Here is a 15,056-nt window from a genome sequence, read left to right as displayed (position 1 = left end):
CCCCAGTCTTCGCCTGGACTAAGAAAGCTAAATTCCGTGGTTTCTTGTTTTCTTTTTGATTGATTTGTGCACGTGTCCGCTTGCGCACGCATGTGTAGATGGAAGTCAGAGGTCCATAAGTGTCCACCAACTTACTTTTTCAGTCAGGGTCTCTCAGAACCTGAAGTCTGTTGTTTCTGTGAGGCTGGCTGGCCAGCAAGCTCCAGGGGATTTGCCCGTGTCTGCCTCCCAGTGGCTGGTGTCACAGACATGCACTGCCATGCTTGGCTTGTACATGGATGCTGGGGGTTTTGAACTCGGGTCCTCATGCTGGTGCAGCAGGCTCTTTGCCCACTGAGCCATCTGGTTGTCATTTCCTCAACTTTTACTGTTTCCTCAGAGATGATAAAATTCAGAGGGTTGAGAAGGGTCAGGTGGCTGGACATCAGTGGAGAAGGTGAAGATGCTACTCCCAGAGCCTGCTTTTGTGATGGAGTGTACTTAAGGACTAAGATGAAACCCGGGCTGCTCACCGGTGGTACTTGCCCTGAAGGCTGGGCTGTTGTGATAGTCAGGAAGGATGCTGGGGTGGGGGGGTTGGTCTCTGCTGGGCAACGGTAGCAGGTCTCCCTGCCTGGGATGTTATTGCTGAAGACCTAGATAGCAGGTCTCCACTTCCAGTCTTTCTATTTCTGGAAGCAAATGTTCTCTAATTGCAGGCTGGAGCTGAATGCTTCACAGTGTTTCCCACTGTGCTAATTGGAAAAATATAATTTTCAACTCACTGTGCCCTGCTTTGCACAATAATGGCTGGCAGCTGGATTCCCAGTTCAGTTCCTCAAGTGAACTAGTACTTTGTAGTTTAGTGGGAAGGACAATAGACCCTTGGGGGGGTGTTCCCGGAGGGAGCCTAGATCATGTGAAGAACCACTGGAGAATGTTCTCCAGCCTGAAAACATGTACCTATCGACTTCTGGTTTGTTCTAAGAGCCTCTATTAAATTTAATTTCAATTAAGATGTTTGGGGAGCCAGCTCCTGGGAATATTAATCGATATGGCCCATTAGTTGAACAGTCCTTTGCTGGGTCTCACATGTGCTTTATTGATCCGGGACAAAGGTAATTTTCTTTTACCTGACATCTTGGTTCCTGGCAAGCTCTCCATTGACCTCGGTGTGTTCAGCCTCACCAGCCTTCTGAGAATCACACCAGCATGGGAGCGGAGACTGGGTAAGCAGCACTTGTGCTTAGAACCTGGCTTCTCCTTTAGGTGGGTCTAGCTCTTCCCACAGAGAATCACCATTGATCACAGAGGAAGGCTTTGCACTCCGAGCTTCCCGTGGGAGCAGAGATCTCACTGCCCGTGGGATGCCTCGCCTATGCAGCAGGAGGCTGAAAAGCGCAGGCTTTGGGACCTGACCTGTCTGGGCTCAGGTTCCCAGCTCTACTCCTTCCAATTGGGTGGCCTGGGAGGCTGATTTGTCTATCTAAGCGCCGGTTGCTCATCTAGAGGTTGGTAATGATGATAACACTGACGCCCCAGGATTTTCATGAGGATTAAATAAAATAGTGCACATGATCTGTGTAATACCTGACCTCGGCCCTCTGGCATGCTTAGTAACTCATGCTGTTCTTGAAACAGTCTTATTTTTGCAGCTGCTGCTCGTGTTTTGCAGCCTCCTTCCTGCTTTCCTCTTCCTCCTCCCTAAGTTTTGCTGTGTCGCTCAGGCTGATCTGTGGCATCCCTGGATCTCACTCAGCTTCCCAACTCCTGAGATTACAAGCTTGTGCCACTCCGCCTGGACTTCACCACTTTCCTGACAAGGTCTCCTGGGCCCCGCTTCTCCACGCATCTTCTCTCGAGGGTGTGATGTGATGTGTAGTTTTTCTGAACTTGGATAACTTCATCTGAAGTCTGAGCTAAGAGCGTGTCACCTTGGATTGCTTCAGTTTAGGCTGAGCTGTGAATGACATGAAACCTCTCTCCCCACTGCAAAAAAAAAAAAAAAAATCCCAGTCTGTCCTAATAGCTCTAGGGTAATCAGGGTGCAAAGACAGGCTCTTTCTGTCTGGTTCTGTCTTCAGCATGTGGTTGCCATCTCCAGAGCCAAAAGTCAGCAGTTGGTAAGGGCAAGTTTGACTCCACCACCGAGTCCTGATGGGCAGGAACGAGTCAGGTGCATGTGGATTGCAGAGAGTGGGTACACATCCCACTCCTGGTACCAGGGTGCCTCAGGATCCAGTCAGGAGACTTTGTTTGTTTGTTTGTTTGTTTTGTTTTTGTTTTTTAATTGTATGTGTGTTTTCCTCAATCACTTTCCACCTTATTTATGGAAGCCGCTTCTCTCTGTTCAACACAAAGCTTGTCACTTTTGTCTAGTTTGGTTAGCCAGCTTGTTCCAGGGATCCCCTATCTTCACCTTGGGGTGCTGGAATCATAGGTGGGCTTCTATACCTATCTGATGTTCTCTTGGGTGTGGGGGATCTGAACTCTGGTCCCCTCCATTGCACAGGGACACTTCACCCGCTGTGTCGCTCCGCCCCCGCCCCCATAATGGTTTTTTCCACAGAGAATCTAGTCTTTGAATTTCAGTTGTTAAGTAGCTGGCAAGTGCTGACCGGGCACCTGAGACAGCAAGGAGGACTCCAAGGTATCAGTGAGGCAGCAAAAAGAAGGCAGGAGGGGGAAAGGAGGGGATGGAGTTACCAACAGGAGAACCTTTTGCGGAAGAGTTAGTTGTATGGGTGAGTTTTGTGGACGGGGCCCAAAAACAGAGCGCTGGTGAGGGCAAGCGCTGGTGAGGGCAAGCGCTGTGAGGACCAGCCTGTTCTGTGAGAGCCGAAGGGGAACTGAGCAGCGAGAATATACTGCTGAGTGAAGAATTGCAAGGTTTACCTTTTCGGAAAAGGAAACAGAGACGGAGGAAGTTCCATTTCCTTTCTCCAGTGTCTTTAAAGTCCTCTAGGGGCAGAGCAAACCCACGGCCACTGGCAAACTTTCCTGAAGAGTTCCCAAGACCTCAGCAGAGCGAGGGCGGGGGTGGGGGGTGCGGGGTCACGATGGGGGGAGAAAGCTGGGCTTGAAGCTGAGCTGCCATAACTCCCCAGACCACTCAGGTGGCACCTTCTGGCACTCCCCTTTCCAGTGTCTTTCTTGTTCCCAGGAATGGTGCATTACCTGAGGGGCGAGACTCGGGCATCATCACGTGACCATCCTGTCTCAGCACTATCTGTGGGCAGATCGCGCGCAGGTGGATCACTAATCCCTAAGGAGACTTCATGATTGGATCCTTGTTTTTCTCATTCACTGTAAAGAATAGCTGCCTCGTCTCCCTCACGCTCTGCCCTGAGATGTGGTTTTCTTGTTCGGAGGATTTGGAGTTCTACTGAGGATCACGGGGAGAGCAGATACACAGGTGTCAACCCCTGGGCTTCTCTGTGACACTCCTAAGCCTGCATAGTCTCTTCATGGTGTCTGAATCCTTGATTGACCTGAGTTGTATAAACTTCAAGCAATAAGAAAGAATGACAGCTTGAGCTCACAGTTAGCATCCTTTATTTAGGGCCTTCATTCTCCCGGAAGGACAGAATGGTCCAGTGATTCTCAGCCCAGTCTTTGCATTGGACCCACCTTGACCTTGGACATAGATCTCTTCCAGGAATCCTGTGATTCCACATAGGTAAAGCCTGGGTGTCAAGATGTTTAAATCTCTAGTGGAAACTCAACGTTCTTGCAGGGCTGAGAATCCTGAAAACAGGCAGCTTGGAGCATACCAGGACTTCTGGTGAGAGTCCAGTGGGTATAATTGGGTAAATGGAACCAGGAATGTACTTTAGTATGACTTGCTTTCAGGCCAGCACTTTCAAAACCCCATCTACTGCTAGCGTGTGACCACTGGCATAGTTACAGATCTGATTTACCACCTTCAGAAAGGGGCACTGTTCTTAACATTTATTGCAGCTCCCTTGGTTCAAATCCAGGTAATTGGCCCTAAGTACTTTTCATGACCCCAATTTCAAGCCCATTTGAGCTAAGTGGAAGTGGGAGCACAGTTCCCTATCTTAAGGATGGAGTGGGGAATTCAGGAAATACAAGGGATAAGTAGGTGCTGTTATCCCCTGGGCCTTGTGCTACATACCGAAGACGGGTGCGGTGCCTCACGCCTGTGATCCTGGAACCCAGGAGATGAGCCAGGAGGACTGTTGTGAGTTCCTGGGCCAGCATGGCTGCAGAATGAGACCCTGCCTCAAGAAAACGAAACCTAACGGAGCAAAACAAAAATCCCAAAGGCAAATTACCAACTTGTTGTCAAGTGTTTCATCCATAGAAAGGTATAAAGAATAGATAAGTCAGGCTTGGGTCTAACTAAATCGTGAAGCCCGTGCTTAGAAAGTAGGAAGCTTAGGTCAGCCTCCAGCACCCAAATGCAAAACCTGACCAAGTGATAACAGAGAAATTAAATAAAACAGTGAGCACACTTGGTTCCCACACTAGAAACATTTATTTTACCATTTTCGTAAGACTGTGTTTACAATTTGCTACTCAACATTTCATCCAGATCTGCATGGAGTTGCAAAGGACAATGAAATCTTTGCGTGAGAGGAACAAACAAAAAATGCCACCAAACAGCCGGCAGCATTTCAACTGAGGGATTTGTGTTCTTTTTCAAAGTTGCATAGTTAAAAACATGAAAAGTTATGGGGCCACTAAGATACCTCAGTGGCTGAAGGGGCTTGACTGGCGTTTGAACCCTGGAGCTCAAGTAAACGAGGAAGGAGAAAGCTGAGTCCACGTAGTTGTCCTGTTTTTCACGTGTGTGCTATGACATGTGCAGACACACACACACGCAATAATAATAATAAACAATTTTTAGAAGTTTTTAAAGTTTTTAAAGAATTTTTAGAAGTAAGATGATAAAACGATGAACACTTCCCAGCTTGAGAGTTCGGGACTTGGATGTTTCTTCTGTTTTTAACTACACACAGGTACATATCCCTAAGAGCAAACAACCTCCTTTTGCATGTTTTTAGGCCACAACTAAATGATCTTATACTTTATGTAGTCTTATACACATGATTTTCTTTTTACTCGACATGACAGTGAAAACCTCCCTGTTAATATGTGTAGCTCTGGCCACTCATGACCAATTTGTTATCTGCGCTCATTAACATTTGGTGATTTCAAATTTGATTGGCAATTCAAAAGAGTTCTTCTGGTTTGAGGATATGGATAGTTGGCAGAACACTTGCCTAGCATGTGGAAGGCCCTAGGTTCAAAAGAAGAAGAAGAGGAGGAGGAGGAGGAGGAGGAGGAGGAGGAGGAGGAGGAGGAGGAATCCTATTAGCACTCCATTGGGGTGTGGTGTAAGGGATAGAACCATTCGTTAGCTTTTTATAAGGGTTTCCTTGGGTGTTCCTGCCCAAGGGTAGAGTTGTGCATTTCATAGTCTTTGGTTTTAGTTTAGACATTGACTAAACCAGGTGCTTCTCCCGTGAGCATCACGTTTTCGATCTGCACCTTGGCTAATATTTGATATTGTCAAACTTGAGGTTTTTGCGAAAAGTGTTATTTCTCTAAACTTAACAATCGTATCAGGTATCTTTTTCATTTCATTTCAGACCCAAGTATCCAATATTAAATGACATAAAATAAGGCCTATTAACTATAAGCAAGTTGGATCTGACCCAGGTCTGCTAGATTCCAAGGCTCTTGATGAACATGAAGTCATAAAAGCTTGGAGGAACTCCTGAGACTGCCACTAGCGCTGAGTACCAGCAGGTGTGAGGGGTGGGCCAAGATCTGGGATGTAGGAGTAAGGAGCGCAGGAGGGAGAGAGGACGAGGACGGAGGGCGAGCAGACCGCAGGACACGGTGGGAAACACTTGTCTATAGTGCCAATATGCAAGACCGGCGTTAGGAAAGGATAACCGTAGACCCTCTTTCCATGGTTGTGGAACCTGGGCGGTTCCTCCCTAAAGCGCCCTTAACTGCTTTGCTGAGTGGACGTCATCAGAAATAGCCAATCTCCAGGTCCAGGCCTTAAGACACTGACAGCTTCTGCTTATCACTCATATCCTTCTTTCGTGGGAAAGGTAATTAATGTAAAAGAATTCGGACGGCTGCAGGGCGTAGTAGCGCACACCTTTAATCCCAGCACTTGGGAGGCAGAGGAGGGCAGATCTCTGTGAGTTCAAGGCCAACCTAGGTTACGTAGTGAGTTCCAGGACAGCTAGAGATATGTAGAGAGACCCTGTGCCCTGCAAAAATTCAGATTGCTTCCTAAAATGGTACATTGTGGTATATCTCAGCTACCCACTTGTTGCCATGGGAGTCAGCCATCTTGGAAGTTAATCTTCCAGCCCCAGGTGAGAGCCTACTTGTTGGCAGTGGAGTAGAGAAGGCCAGGCAAGCTGAACTGTGTTTGGATTCCCCATTTTCCACAATGCTTGGTTTAGCTGTTAAAAGTTTTTGTTATATAGCAATGATAGGGATCTAGCTAAGGTAGAGGTTGAAATGAAGATACTTTTATTCTTTGCAGAGACCATTAAATATGTGTATTTCAAGGCTAAAGTTTACCTAGTCCAGCTCTCATGAGTTTGCTTTGCTTGTGTTGTATAAAGAGCACATTGTGAATTGCTAACCTGTGACTTCTAACCCTCTGCCTTCATTTCCCATGTTCTGGTCTGGTCTTTGCTTGAAGTGCATACTTAATTTATAATTAAAGATGTAATTATGGAATGGATAAATACAATTTAGATTTCCTGTGTTATATAATTTTGAGATGAGTTTGGCCAAAGGGAAATCAGATGATAATTAGGGTGGCACAAATTAGTCGGAACTGGCACTAATTGACCCCCACTTGCTTTATCTCATTTACTGCTCACAATAACTCAGTTGGGAACTTACACCTTCCTGAGGAGATGATTAAGGCACTGGAGAAATTGAGAAAGCCGTTTGAGGTCACAGCCTGCACAAGAGGAACATATCATCCAGGGGTGGAGGAAGTACACAGAGACATTCAACTGGCACACCAGTCGGAGAGATATCCGTTGGATTGCTTCTTCCAAGGTGAGTAAGTGTTTAAACACTGTTTAGAAATGGGGCTTATAGCCAAACCTGGCAACCTAGATTTGATCCCAAGAACCATATGGTAGACAGAACTGACTCTTGCAAGTTGTCCTTTAACCTCCGTGTGCACTCCATGTCACCCAAGTAGACCTCATCACAAAAAGAAAAAAATTTAAATGTAGAGAAATTGTTTAGAGACCTCAATACATCTTGGTGTGTGCTTTCACTGTTCTTCCTGCAGGAAAGCCTGCAGCCTCAGGATATCTGGATGTCACAGTGGATACCACCAGGCTCCAATGTGTACAGAGAATGGGCTCACCACATGAAACATGGAGCCTGTGCCTTGGGGTCTTTAAAGCCAATAAAAAAGAAGTGTATGACATAGAAGGATAATGAAGCCCAAGGGTTATTTTTGGCTGTTAATCCCAAATAAGCCAAATTTAAACTTGAGGCCTTAAATTATTATTAATGCTTCCCATATAAACACACAGTATAGGGTTGGCTAGAAGACTCAGTGGGTTAAAGGTGCCTGTTGCTAAGGCCGAGGACATAAGCACCATCCCCAGGACCTACACAGTAGAAGGAAAGAATTAACTCCTGCCAATTGTCCTCTGACACAGGGTACTTTGGTATGTGCCTCCCTCCTCCCCCATCACAACTTAATTAAAGTGTCCAAAAATGAGCCAAGATACAGTGTTAGACTAAACACAGTCCTGTTCACAAACATGGCTAAGACAGTGATAATATTACTGATTGGGCTGCCATGCCATGCTGGCTTTCCCAGTGTAGTCTGAAGGAGATCCTTGAGACACAGGGACCTTCACAGGCCAAGCTTGGGTTTGCCCCAGTCTCTCCCCCTTGACTTTTTGGAACTTTCTACTAAACAGGGCAGAATTTATGGATAGAAGGCACTGGGTTGATGGGGTGGGGTGATAAGAAAACGCCTGCCAGGCAGACGTAGAAGACGCATGGTTTGCAGAGATAGGGAGGCTGTTCCTGGTATTGCTTTGCAGAGCCCTAGATTGGCAGACACCAGGTGATGGTTGCCTCCTTGCTCTTTTCTGTCTAAGCCTTCCTTGACTCTCGGGTGTGTGGGGGGAGGGGCAGGGGCCGGGCTGGCGAGTTTGGGGTCATGAGGGCCTTTTTGACTGGAATAACACCAGATTGTCCCCCAGACAAAACACTACTTTATGACCTTTGTCACCCAGAGTTTTGCTTTATGTTGAGGTACAAGCCAGAGCATGCAGTATGAATTTGCCTCTGCCTGTTGTTGAAGCCACACAAATGTCCCATGCTGTTAGCCTTTCCCTGGGCTGGTAGGGTTTTTGAATCCTGGGGTTGGTAAGAAATGCTAGGGACGTAATGAAGATGAGGTCACGAATCTCAAGAAGTTGGAGGGAGTTTCTTCAATGAGACAAGTATTTTTTTAAGCCTTCTTCCTTTTTGGCTTTCTTCAGAGCCAAATATATTATAATATTTATATTTATATTTATATAAATAGTATTAATATTATAACCCTCATTCATGCAAGAGCACTGATCAAACCATATACAAAACAGGAGCTGTAACCCAAGAGTCAAAGGGTTAATATTCTCAATACGCAAAGAGCCTTTAGAAACAAGTAAGAAAATAAAAAAGATCATGATAAAAACAAACAGAGCACATATGGGAATATCCTAGTATCCTCCCACCCCCACCCCAGCCCCTGTTTCCAGAATCTATAGATTTCTGTCCGGCACATAACTGAGCCCAGTTTGCAGCTTGTCAAGACAGGTCAAGATTATCTTATTCCAGAGCAGACATGTGAAAAACTCTAGTCTACTCAGGGTGAATTTGGAGACTTTGGCTGGTGTGTGTGTGTGTGTGTGTGTGTGTGTGTGTGTGTGTGTGTGTGTGTATGGGGGGGGGGAGCATGCAGTCTCAGGTTTCCATCCATAGAGTACATGTCCAAGCCTTTGTCAAGGCAAGAAGCTGGTCCTATCAGTAAGCCACTGTGTGAAACCTCCCTGTGCCCTCCCTGTGCCCTTCTCAAGACTGCTAGTAGTCCAGGCCAGTTCCGGCTGCTTTCTCACGGTTGAGACAGTCCTGAAACACGCCCCATCCAGTGCCAGGTCTGCTCTATAGAGGTTTGGAAGAGATAGAAATCTCGGATGTTTTGGAGACAGCACTACTGTCAGGGCCAGGCCCTGTGAGCTGGCACAACTCTTGGGGCTTCTGGACAGGCAGCCCTGGCCAACTGGCTCATCTTGGCATCCCCTGGTAGAGGCAGGACCTTTCTTAGAGGTGAGAGAGGCTTCAGTTCCCTGCCCTGAGTGTGTGTGTGTGTAGTGTGAATGTGTGTGTGATCAGCCAGGCAGATAGGACTCCCACACCTACTCCAGACTCCCCATGGTTAACCCCCTGTAATCAGCGCACCTGTGGGTGGGGGCAGCAGAAGTATAATATCTACCCTGTGAACAGGCACCACGTCCTGCCTCCATCCTTCCCCATCCCAACTCAGTACCCGCAGGTCCAAACTCTGTTGCCCGCCCCTGGTTTTGGTTTCTGTAGTTCCTTCCCTCTGGGTCCCACCGATGAGCAGGAGCTATGCTCCTGAGCTGGAGATATGCTCCTGAGCCGGAGGTGATACACTTCTGAGCCCTATCTCGCGCCTTTTCACCTATCTGCCCCAGGCAGCTGTGGGCCTGCGGGCCTCACCCCAGTCACACTGCCTTGATGTTAAGGTGTCCTGGCGATCCCGTCCCGCAGATTGTGCCAGGGTCTCTCTTCTTTCAGTAATGCCTGATTGTTCAATAAGATTATCTTTTGGGGAGGATTAAAAGAAAAAAAAGAGTCTGGGAGAACAAGAAATGATTTTAAAATGAATACGCAGTACTGAAAATAGTTGATGACTGCCAGCCCAAGAGCAGGCACCATCTTATTGGACTAGAGTAGAAAACTAGGAAATGAACCTAATGCTATTGCATATGAGAGTTTGCTGTGTAGGGAAGCAGCCAAAGCATAGGACAGTGTTTCTTAGCTGGGGCTGGCTTTCCTTCCTACAGACAATCTGAAGTAAAATTTTGAAAAGAATTAGTCAGTGGACTCTTTTGCCATCTCTAATAAGGTCTCTAAGAAACACATTTTATCCTTGTGATAAGGACTTTTACAAGCATACAGACTGGAAATAATGAAAACAATATTAGTACATTATAATATTAGTAATAGTGTTATTATAACCCATTTTCATGCAAGAGCACTGATCAAACCATATACAAAACAGGAGCTGTAACCCAGGAGGCAAAGGGTTAATATCTCCCTATGCAAACAACTAAAAAAATTAAAAAGATCATGATAAAAACAGGCAAAGGAAATGCATGACGAGGAATGTTACTTAAAAAAAAAAAAAGAAAAAAGAAACATAGAGCCCAGGCCTGGTGGCACACTGACAAGACTTGGAAGGCAAAGGTGGACAGAGGGCTAAAAGTTCAAGGTCAGCTTGAGTTTTATAGTGAGGTCAGATCAGGCAAGGTTGCATGCAAAACCCCGTGGTGGGGTTGGGGAGGAGAGATGAAAACAGAAAGAAATAAAAAGGGGGAAAAAAGAAGAAATGAAAGAATGGGCAGCCAGTCAGCTGGTGCCGCATGCCTGTGTAGTTTGGGCCATCTGGGCTGCAAAATGAGACCTTATCATTAAAAGTGGGGAGGAGAATACACACGGCTAGCAAGGAATGTCTAATTTTCTGCAATGAGCAGACAATCAGAAATTATGCCTCTATTCACCTGGAAAAGATGAAAAGAGGCTAAAAAGGGCCCCAGCTGCTGTGGGTCTGAGGGCAGAAGGAAGACGTAGGTACTCTCTGGATGATGAAATCTTAACGATACAGCACTCTGGGAGCCATACACTGCGCGTGCAATAAAATGCACCCAGTTTCATTATACGACAAGATTTAATAAACGTGAAGACCAAGGTAAACATCATCACAATAAAGTTAAATACATTTTACTGGTAAAGTTCAAGATCTGTCACCGTCCACGTTCCCTCTTACTCCTTTGCAGCCAACTTCCCCTGCTCTTGCTTTCTGTTGTTGTGGTTTGGCCCTTTCTAGAATTTCAGGGAAATTAGATTAGACGGTTGTGCCTAGGCCTTTAACAAAATGCCTGTTTATATGCTGCTATGGATATCTGTAATAATTCTCCTTTTATTGCTGAGTAATATTACGTTACATAAGCATGCCATAATTTTTAATGACTCATTTTTAAGCTGCAGACAGGGTCTTTTCAGCCCACCAGCCGTGACCTTTGGAGCCTCTGGGGATCTACAGATGCGACACGCCAGACTTTTGCCTCCCCACTCCTTCAGAAAGCTTGGCTTCTTCTTGTCCTCTCTGGGTCTTGTCTTAGGTCTAATGCAGAGCAGAGCTACCCTTCTGCTGTTTGTGTAACATGTTAGAGAAGTTACCGCACACATAATATAGAGAAACACAAAGATATTCTCACTGAAAAATAAAAGTGAAAGTATATACAGTCCTGTTCAGTTCCACAAATTGGTTTAGAGACTCAATATACTTTAAAAAGACCACAAATCCCTTACCACCTGCCCCTAGGAGACCAGCCTTCTTTTCTAGAATGCATATTTATCTTTCCTTTTAAGTAGACATTATTATATTGTAGAAGAATATATTGCTTTCTTATTTTAAAATTTCAAAACATTTGAAAATAATACATAAATATGGTTTTAAAAATCAAAGAAAAAGACTTTTTTCCTTAGGCACACCCACTATGAACATGCTGGCATCTTCCTGGCATTTACAAGGGCCAGTGTGCACCATGTGTATAACCTGGGGTTGGAGAGGTGGCTCAGAGGTTCAGGGCATGTACTGCTCTTTCAAAGGTTCCAAGTTCAGTTCCCAGAATCTCCATCTGAAGACTCACAGCCACCTGTAACTCCAGCTTCAGGAGATCGGACACCTTCTTCTGTTCTTCTCAGGTACCTGCACACACGTGGCACACACACACACACAAATAAAAATAAAAGAAAATCTTTAAAAATTTTTTAAAAAGTGGTTGGAGAGATGGCTCAGTGGTTAAGAGCACTGGCTTTTCTTCTTGAAGGCCTTGGCTTAACCCTCAGCATCCACCTTGAAGCTCCCACTTCTGTTGTGATTCCAGTTCCAGGGGATCCAACACCCTCTTCTGGACTCTGAGAGAAGTGCTCCTATATGCAGGCAAGCAAAGCACTAATACACTTAATATAAGAGCAATAATAAGTACAAAAACACTGACACTAAAGAAAATCCAGCTGTCCATGTTCTTGACTTGGTACGGTGACAGGGAAACCTCCCTTATCCCTGATACCTGCATCTATTTATTTATAAGTGTGGAGTGTGTGCCTAGGCCCATGTGCACACCCTAGAGGATGATCTCTGGTTTCCTGCGCATTTGTTTTTTTTGTTTGTTTTTGTTTTATTCCTTTGAGATCCATCGGGACTCTCACTGTGTGGACAGCCAGCGTCTTTACCCACAGAGCCATCTCACAGGCTCTGATGAGTGGGTTTTACAGAGGGCTTCATGTTACCTACTTCTAATTCAAACACTCTGTGACTTTCCCTAAGTCCACATCTTCCTATAAAGAAATTGGAAACTTGAGCCTCTGGGATTTCAGTTTGTATTGTGATGAAAAGTGTTTTTTTTCTAAAAAGGGGCTCCCTAAATATAGGGGTGCAGAATTTGGGGCCCAAGAGGATGGAAATTGCCCACTATGGCAGCATCCTGCAAAGCTCCAAACTTCGTGTTTCATTGGTTCCCAGTCTCTTGCTCTGTCTATATTCTAAGTCCTCATCCTCCTCTTGGGCTGTGAGAAGCTCCCTCTTTTCTTAGAGGTGCTGTGGAGGAAGAAGCTTAGGGCTTAGGGATCTTTCCCTGCTACATCACGTGGGAGAAAGGACGGTAACTCACAGGCCCTTCTCAATGAGGGCTGCCACGCTTTTCATGATGCCTGTTCTGAACTGCAGAGAGGAGGGCACTCTCATACAGACAGCGTTACACCTTATGCTCACTGATGTTAAATAGCGAATGACTTGTTATTTCTTTTTAAAAAATATTTACTCTTTCATAATTTTATATCTATCCATAGAGATATATGTAGTATACTTTTATTATATTTCCCTGTTATCCTCACTAATAAGCCTTTGTCTTCTTACCAAGCCATTTCTTCTTCCCAGTGACCTCTTTCCTACTTTCATGATGTGTGTGTGTGTGTGTGTGTGTGTGTGTGTGTGACTACACCACTGAGAAATATGGCTCCTCCCACAGCCATTGCCATAGGGCATATAGGACCTCAGGGAGAGGTGGACCCTCATGCTCCCCTTCTCCATACATGTTGGAAATTGATAAAGGTGATTTCTTTAAAGAATATTGTATTTTATTTTTAACTGTACATAGGTGTGGCATCTGTATACATGAATGCAGGTGTCAATGAGAGCTAGAAGAACGTTGGATCCCTTGGAGCTAGAGTTACAGGTGGTCATGAACTTTGAATTCAGCTGGGGTTCTCTGGAAGAACAGTATGTGCTCCCAACCACTGAATCTTATTTCTAGCCCTGGGATCAGGACTTCCTGGAAAGCAACTTCTGCTGGGCATTAGGTAGGCCTCTGTCAATCCTCAAGAATCCAACCAGGGCTGCATGCATGTGCTTGGGTTTCACTTTCTGTGTCATTAGGGAGGCTGCTTGGCCCAGCTGCGGAAGAATCCTAGTCCTTAGCACCTTCGGTGTGAAGCCCTACTGGGCCAAGTGGGCTCCCGGGGAGCTGTTTCTAGCCAAGTCTCCATGCGCCTCGTGGGCGGGTGTAGAAACCCGGGTAAGGCTTGGCAGGAGATCTGCAGTAGGCACCGTCACAACCCAAACAGTCGCCATGGACACAGTGCTTCACGCATCTCTTCCATATACCTGGAGACTACAAGAGTCTGTGCAAGTCCTAGAAATGGTGATGTTACAGGAAGTGCCCGGGCTCACCCGATAGCCTGATGTGGTGTTTTCCAGGCACCTGAAAACCACCGAATATTTAAACTGCCATTTAAATATTCCCAGGTCGGTCCTCCCACTATTGGACTGAAATAAAGATTTTTGGTCACTTGAACTCCTAGTACCTTGCTCTGGATGTGACAACTCTGTTTCTTTCTAATGCGTTTCCAGTTCAAGGTCAGATGCAGCTTGGGAGGATGAAGCGTTCTTTCCAAGCCAGGTGTAAGCACACGTGCATGCACTCTGTGCGAGCCCCAGCCTTTGGACTCCGTTCTGAACTTTGACCGCTGCGTGGAGTGCTAGAGAAATATGGCCAGGCTGACTCACTATGCAGGCTCCCAGACAGTGAGTGGGTGATCCTTTCTGAGCAGTGCAGAGCTCACGTTGCTAGACCCTGGCAAGCTTGGACTTGACCACTGCTCCTGCAGTAGCAGAGAAGGCAGCGACAGTGGACACAGGAGCCCCCACCCCAGCTCTTCAGGGTCTGTATCTCTCTGCCTTCCCCCACTGTGGGCCACCTCTGTTTTTCACCAAGCTCTGTCACCACCCCAGCTTTTCCTGTTCCTTCCTCCAGAGCCCTAGACTGTTAGGCCTCATCATAGTAGATGCTGGAATTACTGACATCCAGGATGGCTGTGTCAATTTTCCCCTGCTTCTGTAACTTCTATCCCTGGTCCCTCTGGGCAGCCAAGTGGGCAGTGAATGGTCAAGTGTGGGAGAGAGGACACAGGAGGCAAAGGAAGAAAGAAGTGCAAGAACCTGGGTCTGAGGGATTGGCTGATGAACACTGAAGCTCTGGGATTTAAGCATTCCAAAATGTTTTTCTCCTTTGGCCAGACTGTGTTACTATAGGATCTTTAGATCCTTCGAGAAAATGAAAACATTCCTACTGTGAACCTATTAAAATTGTCATTTGTGTTTCTTCCTAAGGCCCCAGTAAAGAGGGCTGGAGAGAAGGCTCGGTGTTAAGAGCCCTGGCTACTCTTGTAGAGGACCCAGTTCAGTT

The 15,056-nt window shown here is 46.0% G+C and overlaps 1 long non-coding RNA gene across 1 annotated transcript; it reads left to right on the top strand.

Moving 5' to 3' along the window:
• Nucleotides 1–1,151: 1,151 nt before the first annotated feature.
• LOC119815038 lies at nt 1,152–11,968 on the top strand. The gene is made up of 5 exons (XR_005285490.1): nt 1,152–1,208; nt 3,143–3,658; nt 5,598–5,757; nt 6,874–7,047; nt 11,920–11,968. It is a non-coding gene; the product is annotated as an uncharacterized LOC119815038 (long non-coding RNA).
• The last annotated feature ends 3,088 nt before the right edge of the window (nt 11,969–15,056 follow it).

Source organism: Arvicola amphibius, chromosome 5 (genome assembly GCF_903992535.2).
Source record: "Arvicola amphibius chromosome 5, mArvAmp1.2, whole genome shotgun sequence".
NCBI lineage: Eukaryota > Metazoa > Chordata > Mammalia > Rodentia > Cricetidae > Arvicola > Arvicola amphibius.
This window is presented reverse-complemented; position numbering and strand designations above follow the sequence as displayed.